The sequence below is a fragment of the Canis lupus genome, chromosome 5 (genome assembly GCF_003254725.2).
Source record: "Canis lupus dingo isolate Sandy chromosome 5, ASM325472v2, whole genome shotgun sequence".
Taxonomy (NCBI): Eukaryota; Metazoa; Chordata; class Mammalia; order Carnivora; family Canidae; genus Canis; species Canis lupus.
The window spans coordinates 69,651,738-69,673,355 of record NC_064247.1 but is presented as its reverse complement, the minus strand read 5'-3'; the positions used below and the strand labels follow the sequence as shown (position 1 = coordinate 69,673,355).

General features: G+C 41.8%; 1 protein-coding gene across 22 annotated transcripts in view; it reads left to right on the top strand.

Annotated features, from left to right (window-relative positions):
* CDH13 (cadherin 13) overlaps positions 1 to 21,618 on the top strand; it is a 1,387,059-nt gene that overhangs the window by 343,081 nt on the left and 1,022,360 nt on the right. The gene's annotated exons all lie outside the window — the stretch shown is intronic.

The following is a 21,618-nucleotide window of genomic DNA, read 5'->3' as shown; positions in this document are numbered from 1 at the left end:
CCACAACCTGGTTTCTCTGACATTGTTTGTGGTACCTCACTGTATAATGTGGACAGGAGGGACCACATTGCTAGTAACAGGGTTTTTCCTTAGGTAGCCAAGGGTCTCAGAATCCAAGCTAATTCTCACCAAAGCACATGTCAATGTTATTGTCTCAGAATGAATGGACATAAAGAAGAGCCATTGATGTAGAGAGAAGAAAGGACCTCCAATGACCTGTTACAGGTATCTCCAAAGGATGCTCCTGGGCATAGAATGCCTTCTATTTTTTTTTTCCTGGCCACTGTAGATAAAAGGGCATGAAGTGAAATTTAATGGACTAAGTGGCTGATGTGTTTCCTGCTGTCTTTGGGGGCATTTATGCTATTATGAATTAAAGGGTAGGACATATGGTGTGTATTCCAAGAATGTGCTTTTCCATCAATCCCCATTGTCACTGCAGTTAGAAAAAATCCCCCTTGGATTTTTGTGATTTTTTTTTTCTGCAAGGACCAGCTGCAGCCTGTTGTTCATATCTTCAAACAATTTTAATAAAAGTTTGGAAAGAGGAAGGCATAGCAGGCACAGGTGTTCTGTCTCTGTGTTCACCCAGAAGTGTCCCTAAGAAACGTTTCTAATAGTTCTGAAGGTGGAATATGCTGTCTATATGAGAATGTATTTCTGGTCTATGGAGCTCTTTAGACATGAGCTGAGTCATCATTTGGCTGTGATGCTGAAGTGATGATTCCAAATGTTTTGAGTCAGAAAAATAAGTAGGTTTTACCTTGTGAACTCAATCTGATGGATAGTTACTGGCCATTTGGGCTCAATGTGAAGGGTATCATGATCCATTAACAAGGTCTGCCCTAGGCATGGAGAGTAGTGAGGTTAGAGGCATACACCATGCATATGTCATTCCTGGAAAAGAAATTGATCCAGAAGATCTGTAATGTGCTTCAAACTCTAAGAATTCTAAGAGGAATAGCTTCTGTATCCCTATCAGATTAATTTTATGGGAAAATGATGAGCAATATTAGAGTGGTGCTTCTGGAAGAATCGAGAAGTTAAATGTCATAGGAGTTTCAAAGTGGACTATTTTAGAGATGATGAGGTTATAAATTTGCATTGGTATTATTTCTAGAAAGTCAGCCATCTATAGGGTCTGTGTTTTTCTTGATTCTATTTGCTTGTCATTGAATCATTGGTTTATATTGGCTAATTAATATATGTATTTGTTATCATTTACTGAGCATTTACTTTGTACCATGCTCTGTAACAGAGCTTCTAGATAGAGATGGATCAAAGAATGAACAATTCCTAACTTTACGGCTTCCTGAGAATTTGGGTTACTTGAGAGTTGGCATTGAAAGCTGTGGGCTCTATGTAGATTTTCAGGATTTAACCTTTAACAGAGCCATTGCTTTTTAACCTTGGATTTTTGTTGGAAGGAAGAAGGTCAGGAACTGGCTGGTAGAGGAAGAGAGGCTCCAACAGGGTTTAAGTACCCTTTTCACAACTGTTGAGGCTTAGGTATGGCAACACTGAATTCACAACACTTTCAGTTCCTATTGGTAGATAAGGAGTTGGTGTTGTCTTCTCACATTATGGAAAAGATGTCTTCCACAAGGTATAGCATGATGGTTACCAATGTGGGCTTTGGCATGTGAAGTTGGCTCAGATCTCAAGTCTGTCACTTACTAGCTGGGAAGTTAAAGCAAGTCGCTTGGCTATTTGACCTCAGTTTCCTTATCTATAAATGGAGATAACAACAGTATATACTCAGGTAGAGTTGAAGATTAAGTAAGATAATGCATGTGCAGCACTTAGCACCACGAAGCTAGACTATAGGAATCATCTAACATGGATGCGTGCATGTGCGTGTGTGGGTTTCTGTGTTAGATCCTAAAAACTTGGAAGTTCCACGCAGGAGTCCATTTCACTCTGTAGCCACTCTTTACTTTAGAATTTTAGTACTCTGATTTTGAGAACAGGAAAGAATAAAGGTGATAACTATAATCGTATGACCTTCTCCTGTCCAAATACCATACTCAAACTTACTCCCAACTTGCTGTTTCTTCAAGTGTGCTGCTCACTTCCAAGTGTATTAATAGTGCCCTCTGCTGCCCACAGCATGGCAGCTTAATGGGAGCTCCTGGGGCAGACGGGTGGGATGTGGGTCTGAGCACGTAACTCTTCCATGTCTCCTTCTCATCCTCAAATGCATTTTCCTCCTAGTTCACAGCTCCATTTTCTGGGCTGCATTTCTAGCTAAGCTCTGAGTCATCAATTTCAACCTTTAATTCAAGTTTGTGCCTGGACCTGAACCAAACCATAGATAGATACCCAGAAAGGTTGTGCAGATGAGAATACATGGTTCTCTTGCTTTTGATGCACAGCAGGCTGAGATTGGTTCCAGGGTGGCAGAAGCCAAGTCTATTTTCTTGTGTTACAACGCAGGACTCAAGTCATGCCCAAAGCCAGCTGAGTGATTATCTAAATTGGAGCTGTGTGCAATGTGCCTCACCATGAGTTCATAGCTAAGTGCAGTCAGAGCTTCCATAGGATGGTCTCTAAATCTGCTTGCTTTATCTTTTGTGGTGGTAGGGGGAAGTGGAGAGGTTGGATGGCAGCAGGAGTAAGGGCTTCTGATGAATTTAGGCTCCATTTGACCTCCACTCGTTTAGACCTTTTAATGTAATTATAACTCCTCTCATGGGAATGAGATATGGAGACATTGGTATGGAAATAATCAGCACATGGAAAATCCTTGTACATCATGCCTAGGAGAACCACAGGCTAACCACAGGGAGATGGGGAAATGTGAGATGGTGAATTGCCTTCTGTGACGGAATGTGTTCTTTGAGTACCGAGGCAAGAGGTTGAGATGGATTTGCCCTGTACCAGCCATACTCTCTGGACTCCCATCCTGGCCCATGTCAGCTGGGAGGAGAAGGAGGGGGGATGCCCAGGATGGCACAGTCTGAGTCCCATGGGTGAAAACTAACAAATTTCTGCCATTTAAGAACTAGAGATCTTGGCATCCTCAAATCATATATCCCAAACACCAGCTCTAGCCATCCATGTTAAAGACAAATCTGCACCACTGTATATCATGTTCCATCGGCTTCCATATAGCCATATAACATACTATAGCACAGCAGTTATGAACACATCCTTTGGAATCAGACTGACCTGGGTTTGAATCTCAGACCTGCCACTCACTAGCTCTGTAACTCTGGACAGATTGCCTCCTGATTTCCTTATCCTCATTGCAGGAATACTTATCCTTGTCCATCAGAGTTACAGAATGAAAGTTGGTAGTGTGTGCAGACAGTTTTGACAGTGCCCAGCACAATTAATGCTAGCTGCTATTTCAGTGATGGTGTCATGGCAGAAAGAAGCTGGCCAACCAGGTTGAGAAGGAACCACTCAATGAGCCCAAGCAAGTGGCAGAGCTGAGTTATTGCCCTCAGTTGCTACCCTTCAAACAGCTTGTTTATCTGTATATATTTTTTTTTAGTCTATAGGGGTTTCCAGATCTCATGCCATTAGGCAAGTATCAGATCTGTAGTTCCCAGACATGGAGATTTTTAAGATCTATATAATATCTACATTGCAAAATAACTTTAAGGACTAAATACACTATTAGGCATGGGTACTTACATATATATATAACTCTAGGGAGTTCCCCTAGAGTTCCCCTCTAGGGAACTAGAGGTAGAAGTTGATAGGATTATGGACTTCTTATCATGTCAAGTGAGGACATTCGAAGACAAATACATACCACCTTCTACTCTCACCACCATTTCATAGGGGAAATTAAAATTATATGCAGTGTTTGGGTGTTTTCATTTCTCTTTAATTTGGATGGTTAGAGCCAGTATTTGAGATATGTGCTTCTGCGATTCCAGGATTCTCCCTTCTGATGTGATAGAAGAGTTTTCACCCAAGAGACATAGGCTACATAGTACCTGGGGCATTTACTCCTAACTGGTATTGGTCACAATGGTTATAGAGAGTGTGGCTGGAGCATCAAAAAGACCATCCTCTATATTGAATAAACTTACTTAGTGCTATGGAGAAACTGAAAATGTCATTTCATTTGTTGAGAACAGGTGAATATTTTATCTCCAAACAGCACTTGGGAATTGTTGAGATAGAGGGCAGGAGTTGTTCATCTTTCAGAACAACTCAGGGCTCCCAGTGACCTCCTCCAAGAGGGTGGATAAAGAGAGGCCATCGGCTGCTCTTCCGAAGGTCACCTCTGGCAGGCATGTTTTCAAAAATGCCTCAAGGATACAGGAGCACGAGGGGTGGGATGGAGATGTGTGGATATGAGCCAAGCAATTTAAGGTTATTTGAAGAGATTACTAAGGTTTATGTGTCCTTTGCTGTGGTGAATAAGCAAGTGGTGTATTGTCCCTAGAGATCAGCACCAATTAGTCATTTCACTCCCTGAGGACATACTAGACTTGCCAACGTCTGGCCTTAGGTAGAAAGGACACACAAACCTCTGAAAAGAGGTTATCTTCATGCCTTTATTTGGGAGGGAAGGGAGCTGAGGAGGTCAGCTGTTACTCATTTTTCAATAGAACAAGAAACGGAGATCCCCTCCCCCAAATAAAAGTGTGTTTGTATTAGTGTGACAGAAGCTTGCTAGAAGAGATGGGAGGCAACCTGCTAGCTGTATAAAGGAGTGGGTTTCCAGTACCCTTAGAGAATGAAAATCCTTTCACATGGAGACCTAGAAGAAATAAAACCAGGCTCTTGAGCCACTATCTGTTTGTGTGACTTCCAAAAATCGTGGCAGGCTTTGGAACAAGACATGGTTTGAATCCTGGTTGTACCACTTCCAAGCTGTGTGGGCTGGGACAGCTGACATAGCCTCACTGATCTATCTCCATCTTTGTCTGTCACTGTCCTGTGCTACAAGTATAAAGTCCCCCTGGATGACAAGCACTCTGTATTAAAAAAAAAAGAATGTAAACATTTCATTAAGGATTTGTATATTGATTACATGTTGAAATGATAATGTTTTGGATATATTAGGTCAGATAAAATTTATTGTTAGAGTTAATTTCATCTGCTTTTTTTTACCTTTTTAAAAAATCTGACCACTAGAAAGTGTATTTACCTTTGTGGTTTGCATATAAGATCCAAGGTGTCTGTTGTTCTATTTGATAGCTTTATTCTATAGAATTAGGAGCAGTAGAACAGGATGGAGAGAGAGCACAGCTGCAAGGAGAGCCTTACTATGTGTCAGATGCTAAACTCTGACCTTAAACCTCTCTGCAACCTGATATAGTGGATACTGTATTTATTTTACCATTTTACAGATGAGCCTCCCATAGAACAAATGATTTGCTCAGAGACTAATAGTTAATAAGTGCCAGGTGGTGATTTGAACCCTAGTGTTCAATTCAATAACGCAGTGTCTCATTATTAATTATTGTGTATGCTGCAGCCGGGGGTGCTCAATAATGTCTACCTTGCAATTATTTTAAAGATTAAATGTAATGGTGTGGGTAAGCCCTTACTTTAGGGCCCAATACTTAGTAAGAGCTCCAGAAATGATAGCTGCTATTAATGTTAAAATAGTAAGAAAAAGAGGAGGAGGGGGGAGCGAAGGGGGTCATGCTGCCATCGTCGCCACCACCAATAGGTGCCAGGTGCTATCTTGGGAACTTGAAGTACATTGTGTAATTTAATGCTCACAGCAAGCCAAGCCAATGTTCACCCACCCTTTCAATCGCTAATTTTTGCTGGTATGAGTGTAGCAAAATCTGCCTGGCACTCGAGCGCTCACTTCCACTTCACAGACTTTGCCTGTGGTCTACTGGGTGGATAGGAATGAAGAAGGGTGTTGGCAGGGTCTGGTAGGGAATGAGCACGCTATAGAGATGAGAGAGCGGGCAGGGTTTGGGTTTTATAGTACTGGTGGTGGCTCTATTTTTAGCATCTGATTCACCCGGGGAAATTTGGAGCACTGTCCCCAGCATTCAGAAACTGTGCATACTAAGGAAGGTATGACCAGTTGTTGAAGACGACGTCAATGAGGGCGGGGGGGGAAACAGAAATATGATGGCGCTTCACTAATAAGGATCATAATTCTAAACTAGTCAAATGCCAATAGGAATGGAAGAGTGATATTTTCCTTTAAGGAATTTGAGAAACAATTTCATACAACTGGCCTTGGCCAAAAAGAAGAGGAAACATAGTGTACTTTAATTGGGTTAAATAAAGACCAAGCTTAAGTGGGTTGTGAGGCAATTGCACAAAAACAAAAGCCTTGAAAGAGAGAGATATGAAGGTTGTATGTGTTTACCAGGGACTTGGAAACTTCCAGTTATAGAATTTGTCTCCAACTCTGTCCCTGACAAGGAATACAGGATATAAAGCTGGTAGGTAAACCATTCGGGCGGTCTCTGCTGCCTATTGTCAACTCATGAAAGACCAGGACAGCTTCCTCCCACCCTCCAGAGGCTGTGAGCCGGCGGCAAGCGTGAGCATTTGCTCAGTCATATTTCATGCCAGGCCCAGTTCTAGCTGGATGTTCACTACATGCCACCTCTTTAAATTCTCTCTCTAAACCTCTAAAGTATTTATTTGTATCCCTTATTTTACAAGTAGGACAGAATTATTTTGCCAGGCCATTTAATTATAAGGTGGCAGAGCCAGTATTCTAAACCAGGTCGATCCGACTCCCAGAGTCTTGCTGGGAGTCATGTGGCCTTTCCTTTAAATCCCATGGTCATAACCAGAGATTTCTCTAACTACACTAAGCACATGAAAGAGGTCTTGCTGCCATGACCTCTCAGAGCACAGGACTGACTCAGTTCAACCCATGTCCCTGAAAAATCAAAATGAAAGGTGGAGAGTAAGGAACTGCTCTTTTGTTAAATACAAACTGTACTTGTTTTGAAGCAAAAAAAAAAAAGGAAAAATGGAAAAATGAAAGAAAGAAGAAGGAGAAAAAAAGAAGGTCCTGAAAAAGAATCACCTACTGACTCCCTATATTCTATAAAATGAAATTAGATAGTTGTCAATAAATTCATGCAATATATATATATATGACTTCATGTGTATATACATACACATATACATATGTGTGTAGATAGTTGGATAGAAAACTGGGTTATTAAATTTTTTCAGTGTCCTAACTGAATATAAAATCTAACTGTCCCTTTATAGCCTCTGAAAAATCCAGTAATTGCCCCTTGCCTTTTAAAAAATAAAATAATTGACATGATTGTTTAAATTGTTGAAGTATTGGGGTGTAGCTTAGTCAGTTGAGCATCTGACTCTTGATTTCAGCTCAGGTCATGATCTCAGGGTCATGGGATGGAGCTCCCCTATGTCAGGTTCTGTGCTCTACTTAAGGTTCTCTCTTTCTCCCCACCCCTCCCCCTCCCCCTGCTTGCGTGTGCATACTCTCTCTCTCTCAAATAAATAAATAAAATCTTTAAAAAAATAAATTGTTTCATTTGCAATGATGTGCATGGAATGAGAGGGTGTTATGCTAAGTGAAATAAGTCAGTCAGAAAAAGAGAATTATCATATAATCTCACTCATATGTGGAATTTAAGGAACAAAAATGGAGGACCATAGGGGAAGAGAAGAAAAGCTAAAACAAGATGAAATTGGAGAGGGAAACAAACCATAAGAGACTCAATCATAGGAAACAAATTGAGGGTTTCTGGAGGGGAGGAAGGATGGAAGGATGGGGTAACTGGGTGATAGACATTAAGGATGGCATGTGATGTAATGGGCGCTGGGTATTATATAAGACTGATGAATCACTGACTTCTAACTCTGAAACTAATAATACATTATATGTTAATTAACTTTAAATAAAATAAAAAAATAAATTGTTCAAGTAATAAGAAAATACGTTTTAATACTCAGAAATCAAGACAATTCTCCAATTGTGAACCCCCTACCTCCCACCCCATTCACTGTCCTCCAGTGCTTCCAAGCCATTTCCTCTTTCCAGAGGTGACTACTGTGATCAGCTCAGGGTAAATTTTTATAGCCTTTTTTTCCCCCTTCTTGTATAAAAAATGAGGGCCCTATACCATGTATTATTCTGCAACTTGTGCTTTTAAGAAATGTGCCTTCTTTTATCTTAATGGCTATATACTACTTCAGGGTATGAAGGTACCAAAATTCATTCAACCATCCTCTAATGATAGACATTTGGGGATTTTCTTGTTTTTCACTATTATGAAGGCAATTGTTTATTCTTTTATTTTAGGGAATACTTGAGGCTTTACAGTCAACATATGGCTAAGTAAATATTTAAGATTTTATGTTGACATTTGGCTGTTAGGTTCAGAACTTTTATTATGCCATTCACCCCTTGCATTATGTAGTATTCTCACTTTCTAAATTTTAGTTTAGAAGGCCAGAACTATAAATGTTGATTATCTTTTCTGGACCGTACATCTTTAGTTTCCATAGCTAAGAGCCTGTAAACAGTAGTGATGACCCTGCCTTGGATATTTGAGTGATGTTTAAGGATGCATAAACTGGAGAAAATGGAGAAGTGGCATGTTAGAGATTCAAGAATTGTAATCCTACCCCCTCCCACCCTGTGGACCCTTATCCAATTGAAAAAAGACATGAAGAACCAAGTGATTATTAAGTGAAACCTCAGATGTGTTAATGAACAAGGCCAGTGCCAAACCCTTCAAACTGAGGGTCTTTGATTAACTATGCTGGAGAACATAGCTTGGACCTGAAATCAAAGGGAGTGTTTTTGCAGACAATTCCTAAATCTAACCTTGGACCTCTCTGAAGTGAGGCTGGGTTTTCAGCAATCACTCCTAGCAAGTTCCCAGCCAGCTGTGTAATGTCCCATCATTGGTGGGGGTAGGAGGGATGCTGCCTGCTTATCTATTCTTACTAGGTGGCTCAAAGGATGTCATACCTTCCCCAGTCTCCACAGAAAAATTTGTTTGTGACCCTCTCATAAGAATAAAGGAAAGAAAGGGGCGCCTGCATGACTCAGATGATTAAGTGGCTGCCTTTGGCTCAGGTTGTGATCCTGGAGTCCTGGGATCAAGCCCTGCATTGGCTCCCTGCTCTGCAGGGAGCCTGCTTCTCCCTGCCTCTGCCTCCTTCTCTCTCTCTCTCTCTCTCATGAATAAACAAATAAAATCTTTAAAAATAAAAAAGAATTAGTGAGAGAGGAAGTGTAAAGGGAGGGCCAGAAGAACTCCAATCACACTGTCTCCTGGGAATGGGATAGAAACGCCCTCATGAAAGCATGCAAGGAGGGGACACGATCTGCCCTGCTAGGCAGCTTCTTCAAAATTATAGATTTTCCAAAAATATTGATATTTATTTTTGTTTATTGTTATAAGTAAGAATTTTACAGGGTTGAATAGGGGCCTCCAAAAAAGATAGGACCACATCTTAATATTCATTCTCTGTGAATGTTACCTTATTTGGAAAAAAGTCTTTGCAAAGAGTTAAATCCTGGGCTAGCCAGATGGGTCCTGAATCCAATGACAAGTGCTTTTTTAAGAGAAGACACAGAGGAGAAGGCCATGCGAAGTTGTAGGCAGAAATGGAAGGGAAGCTGCCACAAGCTAAGGAACATCTGGAGACCCAGATGCTGGAAGAGGTGAGCAAGGAATCTCCCCTAGAGCCTTTAGAGAGAGCATGGCCCTGCTGACACATTGATTTCAGACTTTTGGCCTCCAGAACTATGAAAGAACAAGTTTCTGTTGGTTTAAGCCATCATTTTGGGGTTATTTGTTATAGCAGCCCTAGGAAATTAATGCATTTATCATAAGAATGAAATAAGGAAATAGTATTCTAATCCAAGGTAAAATATCTAGATAGTCTAGTTGCCTTTGCTCTAAACTCAGCTGTTTCCTCTCACTATTTAGAGCAGTAGTTGTTTTTCATGATCCATTTATAATTTTCTTTAACCTAAGAGCCCTTCACTGGAGTTTATTCATGGCTCCTTCCTGCTGATGGCTTGCTTCAGTTTGTGCCAGGAGGCAGGCAGGGCTCTTGCGAGCGGTGCTTAGCTCAGCTCTCTGCTGTTTACCAGGTCTTCCAGGGGGATCTGATTTTTCTACATCATAGTTTTGATTGCCTGTCACTCTAACTTCCAGCTGAAACTCTCCACATGTCTTGGTTAAAGTAGAATGAGAAGAAAACAAAGGCTCTCTGTCTGCTGGTGGCCTGAGTCCTCCAAGACAAGCTCCTCTGTTTAGGAGGAATTTACTCAGGAAACTTTTATCACTGTATGTCGACTCATTTAATTCTTAGTTATCCACATTAGCCCATCAGTCATTGTACCAAATAGCTTTACTTTCTTTTTTTTTTTTTTAAGATTTATTTATTTATTCATGAGATACAGAGAGAGAGATAGAGGCAGAGACACAGCCAGAGGGAGAAGCAGGCTCCTCACAGAGAGCCCAATGTGGGAGTTGATCCTGGATCCTGGGATCACCCTCTGAGCTAAAGGCAGATGCTCAACTGCTAAGCCATCCAGGCATTCCCCCCACTGCCATAGCTTTACTAAGAGCAAGTTACTTCAGCATTTTTTACTTTCTTTGGTCCTTTGTTACCCATCAGTACTTCTAAAAAAAAGTCCTTTACCTTCTTGGTGGGAAATATATCGGACAACAAATGAACAAAACAGTTGTTGGGAACAGTTGTTCTTCTAATGTTAAAATTCTAATGTTCAGCTCATCAAACTTGTAGCAGGCCATTGGCAATCCTAACACTATTGGTGGAGATATCAGGCAGAGAGTCCTTTAGGGTAGGTCTTCCCTCAGTGAGTATGCTCATAATGGCTGGCAGTGCCAGCTTCATGGATGTATCACTGGTAGAGTCACATATTCTCAGTTCAGTGTTCTGCTGGTGCTGTCTTGAAACCTCATAATCTCTGAATAAGGGGGTTGCATGGTTTCATTTAGCACTGGGCCCTGTAAATTGTGTAGGTGGTCCTGGTGGCTAGCATGGGCCTGGGACAGCTGAAGTCTCTCCTGTAGCAAACGACCTCCTCCGTTGTCCCGTACACTTTTAGTCTACTGTTTGCTTTCCTTTTTGCTATATGCTGTGACCTGAAAGACTTAGAGCAGAGCTCTAAGTTCAGCATATAGTGTCAAGAAATGGTTCTCAACTGGTATGATTTTGTGCCCTGGCCACCTCCCCCTAGAGATATTTGTCAACATCTAGAGACATTTTTTTCAGTTGTCACAATTGGAGGGTTGAGGCCAGAGATGCTGCTAAACATGTTACAATGCTCATAACAACTCCCACCACAAAGAATTATCTGGCTCCAAATATCAACAGTGCTGAGGTTGGGAAATCCTATGCCACTAAAAGATGACCCTTCTACCAGCAGCCTTAGAAACACCCAAGAACTTGTTGGAAATGCAGAACCTCAGGCTACATCCAGACCTACTTGAGTCATAATTGACCTTTTGACAAGATCCCCAGGTGACTCATATACACATCCAAGTGTGAGAACACTGAGCCAGAGCAAAACTTATCTGGTTTATGCATGTCTATAAGGATTCTGATTGGACTGCTGCCCTTAGGCGTCGAAGATCCCAAGTTTGGATCAAATAGGGAGAGTATGACTAAGGGAAGAAATTCTGAAAACTAGCCTAGTACAGAGCGACACATCTAAAAGGCAAGACAGGAGAGGAAATAGGGGAGAGTCCCCAAGCAGATTGGGGGGGCAAGATGATAGAGGACAGTTGGGTCTATGATGTGAAGAGAAGGATGGGGTCAGTAGTTCCTCAGATTATGCTGGCCTAGGGAGGGCTCGAATCACCTTTGCATGTAGCTGGTTGTGTGAGGTGAGTAAGGACACTTCTAAAGGAACCATGATGGTGACTATCACACTCTGTTAAGTGGTGTGTCAACTGGACTCAGGATGTGGATACTACTTGAGTTTGCTTGTTTTAGTTTGCTTGGCTGCCCTAACAAAGTACCAAGATTGGGGTGTAAACAACAGAAATTTATTTTCTCATTGTTCTATAGGCTGAAAGTTTGAGATCAATGTATCAGTAAGGTTGTTTGCTTCTGAGGCCTCTCTCCTTGGCTTGGAGATGGCAGTCTTCTCCCTGAGTCTTCAAATGGTTTTCCCTCTGTGTTTGTGTCCTCATTCCCTTTTCTTATAAGGACACCAGTCATATTGGATTAGGGCCGACCTATATGACCTCATTTTAACTTAACTTACCTCTTTAAAGACCCTATCTCCAAATATAGTCATATCTGAAGTACTGGGAATTAGGACTTAAATATATGAATTTGGTTGGGGGGCACAAATCAGCCCACTGATCTCTGCTTCCAGGTACTCCTCACTATCATGGTCTCTCAATCATCTCCACTGGGCTCTCTTGGCCACCAACTTTGGGTCTTTTCCCCTATGACCCTGTCTATTGAGACTTTGAGACTTGAGATTCATTAGCTCTTGGGAGCCCAGCACTCAATTATTTAACATATGGGCTCTGAGCTCTTAAATAATAAAGTGACTTGTGAGCTAAGACTCTGCTCTTCCCTTCAGAAGGCATTTCCTTCCCTCTGTTAGTATACCACATATCGAGGGCCCCTAGGTTAACCAGGGCAATTATAAGTAAATGGTTAGAGCATGGCTGCCTCAAGGTTCTGATAGATAGGTCAAAGGAATATGAATGTAAATGCATTTTTAAAGCACACTGCAGCTATTGTTGGGTATAATGGAAAGTCATTAAGCATATTAGCTGCTGATTTTATAATCAAGTGCTAACATTTTCTGGATGCTAACCTAAGTAACAGGAGATATTGGCCATTTGCAAAACATGTTTAAACAAAAAAGATTCAGAGACAAGAAGTGCCTCTCATCTTAATTATTTTTTTTTGCATCATAAAAACCTCTCGAACAATGCTTTTGCAAGGCATAATGGATGTGGAGCAGCTGTAGAAAACATCTCACTTCCTTTGTTTGGAAACAACGTTTTATAGTTGGAAAGAAAAATTCTGTCCAGCTGATTTTACTCCAAGGAGAGGGTGAATCTGAGAGAGAAATCTCTGCTGTCTGAGGAGAATCTATCTGTGTCCATCAAACACTGGTAAAACTTTAGAGGGAAGAGTTTGAAATTGTACTTGTTCTTTTGTCCATGCTGCTTCTCAAGGTCTCTGCGTGGCTGCTGAATCTACAGGGGAAGATGGCCTGTTGAGCAGCACATCCAGGTCTTGATTACCAAGGAGTGTACTTGGATGCTTTCATGAGAGGAGAGAGAACCTCTTCTCTTTTTCTGAGCTGTTCATAGGCCATCAGCACCAGTCCAGATTTATTTTTCTAGAGGGCTAAAATAATGTTACTGATTAGTCCAAAGATCACACTGGGAGCAGAACCACCTCAATGCAGGAGCTGACCATACTCATCTTCTAAATTTACATCTTACATTTAGAAGTTTACAGATGTGAATCCAAGGCCAATGAACTCAGTGAGCCTAGCAGTGGCCAACAGGATCATGGGTCCTCTGAGACATTTCCTATCTCTCTGTGTTGATGCCCTTCAGTGGACAAATCTGTCTTTATCTTGTATCAGTTAGCAATTGCCATGAAATAAAGCACCCCAAAATTCAGTGGCTTAAACAATAATCAACTACTTCTCATTAATAACTGGTAACTGGGTAGATCTGCTGATTTGGGTCAGGAGGAGCTGATCCTGTTTGGGCTCACTAATACATCTGTGGTCAGTTAGCAGTTCTGCTTGAGGCCAGTTAGCCTAGATGATATTTGTTGGGACAAGTTTATTTTCCCAAACCTCTCTCCCATCTCTCCTATAGGTGAACCCAGGCACGTTCTCCTTGCAATGGCATGAATTCAAGAGAGGAAACAGAACTGCTCAAATACTTTATCAGGCCTCTGGCCCGATGAACCAAAGCAAGTCACAAGAGAGTGAAAAGCTCTGCTAAAGACTTAGATCAAGGAACCAAGAAAAATTAGGGTCTCGGTGTTATCAATATAGGCACAACATCCTATCCTATAGACTGTCTGCCAACCATATTCAGTTATTCAGTCTAACTGAGGTCCAATTGGCCCAAGTTAAAGTAACTTCCCTCTCTTTCCTGGAGCAATGGGATCTTACCCTTTGTGTGTTGGCATGGATGGGGTCATGAAACCACAGATGCCTTAGGGGAACAGGCCAAAATTGTATTCTCCATGCCTGGAACATGGTGGGGACTCACATAGTGCATGATACGATGGAAGAAGACAACTTTTGCATTCTCAAGTTACAACTGAGTTAAACTCAATTTTATCATTGCCCCAAATCTCCTACCAGAAAGACTCTTGCTTCTCACTCAGTGTGGATATTGCCTCAGTCACATCTGAGTTCTTTTGCCTGCCTTGTTTGACAAACAGCTGTGGGTGGGTGAATAGGAGAAAGCTGAAATGTCAACCAACAAGTATCTGAACTTGTATCAAGTATGTGAGTAGACATGGCTCAAGCTAAAGAGCCCTTTGGTTATCTTCATCAAGGTGAGAGAGTTTTTGGCTTCTTAGTCCACAAATGCAATTTACTCATTCATTCTCTCAGGGAGTATCATATCTAGGAAGCCTTGGGAGGTGTTTTTTCTATTTGCTCAATGTCTATTTATCTCTCAAAATTTTGCCTAACCATTCTTTTCCTATTAAATCTTCCTGGAACAGTCATCATTAGCCACCCCTACCCACCCCCACCCCTACCCCCATGTATGTCCTATTGCAGTGGTGCAGTAGACTTTTTATTCTTCTTTCATTCATCTCTCCACCAAATATATACTGAATGCTTTCTATGTGCCAGGCACTGTTTAGGCACTGAGTAAAGACATTTAAACAAAGGCAAGGTCCCCACTCTCATGAAACTTACATTTAGAAGGGAACATTCCATAATAAATAAGTAATCAAACAAATATATACTATATCAAATGCTAATAATAAAAAGATTGGGTAAGGGACAGGCAATGATGATGATGATGATGATGATGTGTTTGTGTGTGTGTGTCTGGGATCTGTGTTAGACAGTTGGTCACGGAAGCCCTTTCTGTAAGTTGCATTTAGGCAGAGACATGAACTACATGAGGGAGTGGGCTATATGGGCATTTAGAGGAGGGATTCCTAGGGAGAAGGTACAACATGTGGAGTAGGCTTGGGTTTTTTGAAGAACAGCAAGAAAGCCAGTGGAATTTGATTGAAGAGTGAGAGACTGGTGGGGCATGAGATCAGAGAGATAGGAAGGCTACTGATTGTGTCAGTCCTTGTAGGCTAAGGAAGCAACTTTTAAGTTTGTTCTAAGTGGGATAGTAAGTGTGGTAGACAAAATAATGGCCCCCAAAGATGGCCATGTCCTAATCTCCAGAACTTGTGACTATGTTACTTTACATGGTAAAAGAGATTTGTAGATGTGATTAAGCTAAGAATCTTGAGATAGGTAGCTTATCCTGAATTATCAGGATGGGCACAATGTAATCACAAGGGTCCTTATAAGAGGAACGTAATAGAGTCAGAGGCAGAGACGGACAACAGAAGCAGAGGGTGAAGTGATGTAGGACCATAAGTCAAGGAATGAGGGTACCTCTAGAAACTAGAAAAGGCAAGGAACAAATTCTCCCTTGGAGCCTTCAGAAAGAAACCAGCCCCAATTACACCTTGATTTTAATCTGTAAGACACTTCAAACCTCTGACCTACAAACTTTAAGTCAATTAACTTGTGTTGCTTTAAGCCACTAAGTTTGTGGTAATTTTTTACAGCAGGAAGTCACTAGAGGGTTTTGATGAGAACTATGATATGGCTTGACTTACATTAAAAAAATCACTAGCTGATTGTAGGAGAATGGAATGAGGTAGGCCAAGTAGAAGAGTCTGCAAGAGTTCAGAGAAGAGATGATGGTGGCAGTGGTGGAGAGAAGTGATAGAATCTCCATGTGTTTTGAAAATGGACAACATAGGACTTAATATGTAAGAGATTGGTTGGAATGGCTGAGGGAGCTAGAGAAGCATGGGTGATTCCCAGACTCTTGACTTAAGTCCTTGAAAAGATGAAAATGTTATTTGACACCAGTTGGAGGAAAATCAGTTTTAGAAGTTTGGTGTCTATATGTGGGGTAGGAGGAGAGTGGACCAAGAATTCCATTTGGACGTATTACATTGGAAATGTCTATAAACCATCAAAGTGGAGGTATCAAATAGGCAGTTGTGTTTTTATGAATTTGGAGCTCAGGGGAGCCTCCTGGGCTAGAGGTCTAAATGTGAGAGTTGTCTGTGAAAAGATGATGTTTAAAGGCATGGGAATGGATGAGATCACCTAGGAAAAAGTGCAGATTGAGGAGAGCATCAATCAGTTCAGGAGGGAAGTAGCAGGATTCCATGTGGAACTTCCTAACGTTTGCAATATTCCCTTTTTTTCTGAAACTCAGGCTAGGAAGGAGGGTGCTGCTAGAATACTGGGGTGGGGAATGAACAACTAAGCATATTTGTTAGTTACCGATTGCCCTCCACAATGTTGAACACGACCGGACCCAAACTGATATTCCCCTAGCATTTATTCATAATAGAAAGAAATGATGCTTTCTTAAATAAATAAAACCACATATTTAAACAAAGGCAGAAATCATGTGTACTATGATAGCCTTTGGCTGAGTATACCCATGAAAGTACTTTAATATGGGTTCATCAGATAAATAATGATTGTAAGAAAAGGGTAAATACTTTTGGGAAGCAGAAGAAGTGTACTATGTGGAAGGCAAGATGGCTTCCCAGATTGATTCATTTGCTCTTGTTGACTGTTTTTATGCTATAAATCTCAGTTGAAGAGTCTTGCTGTATCCAAAATGAGGGCCCAGAAACCCCAAACAAGAATACAATGGCTCACCAGGGAAGGCATTAACTAACCTAAACGCTGCTTTCCTTCCCTGAAGAAATCTCCTCCATCTGTGCTGGAGTCGTTATCTCTGCCTTCCTTGGAAAGGAGGAAATTTGCACTATGGAAAACAGGATTTGTGTGGCCAGCCTGACTTCAGAGATATTAAATGATAAACTTTCCAAACAAAGAAGAGAATGAACTCAAAGTTCCCACTCCACTTGCTGGGTAAATGAAGGAGTCACCTGGAAAACTGTCTGAAGGAAGGAGATCAAGTTTCTGGGTACTCGGCCCATAGACACGCTCCAACAAGAGCTCTATTTCAATGACCTGGACCAATATTAGGGCCTCTAGGAAACTCATGATAATTGCTGTCCACTCTAGTCTATTCTTGCCATATGCATAGTGTATTAGTTAGCTCTTGTCACCATAATGCCTTGTTATAAGTTATAACTTATAATGCCTTGCTATAACTAACTGTTATAAATAATAATAAGTATTTATTTCTTGGCCATATATTTGTGGGGCACCTGGGGTTGGCATTGGCTCGGGTGATTCTGCTCCATATATTTTTGTTCTTGGGCCCAGGAGGAAGGGATATCAGCTATCTGGGAGAAGGTCTTCTAATGGTAGAGGCTGGAAGCTCTCAGAGAAGTGAGCAGAATCACACAGTCTCTCAAGGCCTGAGTCCAAAAGTGATGCACTGTGGTTTCTATCTATCTCACTGGCCAAAGCAAATCATAGGACCATGTTCAATATCAGTGGGGCAGAGAAATCTATTTTTCCCTTGAAGCTGGGGAAAGGGAATGAGTATTTATTAAGTGATAAGCTAATTTATCTGAGAAGGCATTCTAGTATTTCTGGTTTCTTGGATGGGAAATCTGAAACACAAGTGAGACTGGTGCAATGTCAGTGTAATAGTTCTCAGTTGAAGGTAGAGAAAGCATTTTGTACTGATTATCAAAATTGTCATTCACTAGGCTATTTTTTGCATCCCCATGTATATGGTCACTAGACATAATTATTTCTAGAAGGGACCAGAGAGACTCTCCTACTCTCTATGAAATGTCTGGATGGCACTGACCACATGGGGTTGGTCAGAATGATCCTCAAGTCATTTGGATGATGGCTTATGATTAGATCACAGGGCACAACTTTGAATATTTTCAAAGGAGGTTATTTGAATATTTCAAGGAGGTTAAAACCCTTGTTCCTGAGAGGTCAAACCATAGCCATATTATGGTGTGAAACTATGATGACATAGCAAACATAATCAGTTGTTCAAAGATAAGTTCATATTTTCCCAGCTGTCTTGATAACTGAAAGTCTAGCAATGGCATAGTCTCAAAGCCAGTCTGGTTTGGCCAGCTTGCCCCAAATAACGAGGGCTTATGTCACCTCACAGCCTCACAGTGAACACTGAGGATTCTTTGTGCCTTCAAGAGTTACTCAAAGCCCAGTCTTTGACATTGGATCCCTCTTTCTTTCTTCACCCTTAAGAAAAGCCAAGATCAGCATTTCCCACCTCTCTTTGATGTCATGTGTTGGCATGGGCCTTTCAGGAAAGGACATGCCACACATTATTTTTCCTACCATCTGCAGACTTGGAATCTAAAGAGAGGCCAAAAGAGAAGAAGGAAGTGACTAGAAGTCACATGACTATGATGAATTCCAGAATATAGGGGCTCTGCTGTGTCTTTCCATACAGAGTCCCTCTAGAGCCCTGAGGACAAGCCTCCAAGAATGGGCCTGGCCTCTTGAGAAGAGGCACTTTAATTGTTCATTTTTGTTCATCGAATGTGTTCACCAAAGCTCATTTCCTTTTTCCCCTGAGCACACAGCTATTTCCCAGGCTTCCCTGAAGCTCAGTGGGTCATGTGACTGAGTTCTAGACGATGGAATATAGGCTGCTGTGATCTTCATCACCCCCAGGCCTGCTCGATGCAAACCTCTTGTGCACATCCCATGCTCATTTGCTTTTCACCAGCTGCATGTCCTCATGCAGGGCAGCCCTGGGGCTGCAGCTTAAAGATGTAGAGCTGCCCTCCAACCAGAATACCTACGATGATATGAGCAAAAAATACACTTCCCTTTTGTTAAGGGTGTTTTGGGGCTGGTTAGATAATTAGTATTATACTCATGAATATGTTTATCACATTTTTAGTCTTATAATAAAAGTCTCTCACTTTCCCATGCCTCCAAGGCCTTGCTTGGATATAAGAGACCATTTGAGGACCCAAGCATGTCCTACCTATCTCTAAGGTCATGTGAGTGGCCCTGTTATTGAGCCTTACATTTTGTTGATGATGAGGCTGATGACAGCTAACATTTATTGAAGACGTACTCTGTGTCAGGAATTTTATACACTTTATCCCATTTTAACTTCAATAATCCACTGATATTTATCATGTCCATTTACTTTTGAAGAAATCTGGGCTCAGAGTAGATAAGTAATGTGTCCAAGAGTGCACAGGTATTAACATGGGGAAGTCCGAAATGGAGCCCAGGTTAGGGGACTCTAGAGCTTATATGCTATTCTAATAGATGCACTGAGTTCCCAGCCAGGCAGATTGCTCACCCTGCTGGCAGATCTTTTTCCAGGCAGCTGTAGATTCACACCTCTGATGGCCAGCTCTGGAAATCAGTGGCTTTTTTTTTTTTTTTTTTTTTTTACTGCTGAGTGACAAAGCCCTCTATGCATAACTCAGTCCTAACCCATCCTCGACTTTCCTGAGATCCAAACAGAAAGACACTCCTTGTGCTCTAGCTGCAACAGTCTTCCTCTTCACATCGCCTGTTTGAAGACAGGCCTCCATGAGCCAGCTCTTTCATTAAAAAAACCACAGCCTGCCCTTTTGCTTACCCACACTGGGAGGCCACAACCACAAGAGAATCTCTCCTATTCTCCCTAATCATGGAGGGAATGATTACCCATTGCACGGCTATCCAGATTGCTGGAGCCCGAGCAGCAGGAAAAACATGATCAAGGCCTCCATGTCAAAGCGTGGACTTTCTGGAACAATGATGAATGGGCTTCAAGAGGCCTGCGCGTACTCTCGCAGCATAACAAGGTGCTGGCTCTCAGACTCCCGCCAAGAGGGGCATAGATACTCCCCTGCTGGAATCAGGCCTCTTTTTTCTTTCTCTGGCAGGGGTCTGAGCTCCTGTCACTGTCACTCAACCTTGGTGTCAGTTTCCAGGAAACAGTCAAAAGCAGCTAAGAGAACCAGCAAGGCCCTGGGAGGTGACTTGGGGGTGAGAGGGTGTTGTGGCAGTGAGCACAGAGCAGGTCTCCTGACCAGCTGAGCCTGGACTTCTCAGCATTCCCCAAGGTGGCTATGGTCTGAATATGGAGCTGATCCTACAGTTATAATTGAGGAAGTATATGGAGTACTGGTCAGAAGCCCATCAGCCTTGCTTGGAATGTTTGTTCCATCTCTTCCTAATTGCTAGACCATAAATCAATTTTTTAATCTCTATGAGATTTAGCTTTCCTATATGTATAATGGACATTTTAGAAATAATACCACCACTCTGCAATAGGCAGAGAAAGTGCTTGGTGGAGTATCAGCTTTTATAATGGTTGTTCACTCAACTACCTTCTAAGCATAGTTTGTTGGGTCAATGATATTTTTCAAGAAAACATTAGGGCCCTGAAATAAAATGATGAAGAAGTCCATTGGTGTTCCTGCAGTCCTACTTTGGGGTGGATGGAGAGGTAAGGATAACTATTTGAGCTGCCTCCCTTATTTGTCTGTGCTTATGAGTCTGTCTGGAGCTGAAGGGTGAAGGAGTGAGAGGCTGGTGTGTTTTTCCCAAACAACTGTTCAGCTGGCTCCATTCAATCTCAGTTCCCTGCGGCCATGTGCTTCCCCTCCTGGGGTGGCATCTTTCCCAGATGGGAAAGGCTGGAGAGTGTATTACTGTAGAAGAGAGAGAAGCAATGAGTGGGGAGGCTGACCACCGAGTTAGTGGGGAGATCACCATGATGGTGAGGCCTTAGATCCTGAGAAGGAGGGGACCAGAATCTGCTATGGAAACAGAGGGACTGATCTCTGCTATGAGGAAGGACTCCCCTTTCATTGCAAGAACACTTATAAAGCTCTGGCCCTGGTGGCCTCATCTCATGAAAAGAATATATTTTAAAGTCTTAAGTATAGAAAGAAATTCCAATCTTTTTTTAATGTTCCCAAACAGTTAAGAGGGCTTCAGTCTGTGTTTCCACAGAAATAGACCCTAGCACTAGGATTTGAGTGCAAGAATTATTTAGGGGGAAATAATCCTAGGAATTCCAGTGGGGGGGAGCGTAGGGAAGAGAGACAGTGGTAAACTGAAAAATAGCCAACAGATTTCCATGTCCTAATCCCTGGAACCTGTGGAAGGTAAGTTATGCGGCAGAGTTATTGCATATATGATTGCTAAAAATCTTGAGTTGAGCAGATTCTGGATCATCTGGATGGGCCTTAACTGCAATCACACAAGTCCTTCTAAGAGGCAGAGGGAGATTTTATGCATGCAGAGGAGAATGCAGTGTGACTGCATTTCAGGGAATCTTAGTAGGCATCAGAAGCTGAAAAGATTCTTTCACAGAGCTTCTGGGAGGAACACGGCCATGATGACACCTTCATCTTGGACTTCCAGCCTCCAGAACAGTGAGAGAATTTCTGTTGTTTTAACCCACCAAGCTTAAGATAGTTTGTTATAGGAGATCTAGGAAACTCATTCAAAAGAGAAGGGAGGACATTATTCAGGGTGTGTGTTAATAAACTGGTTTTCTCTGT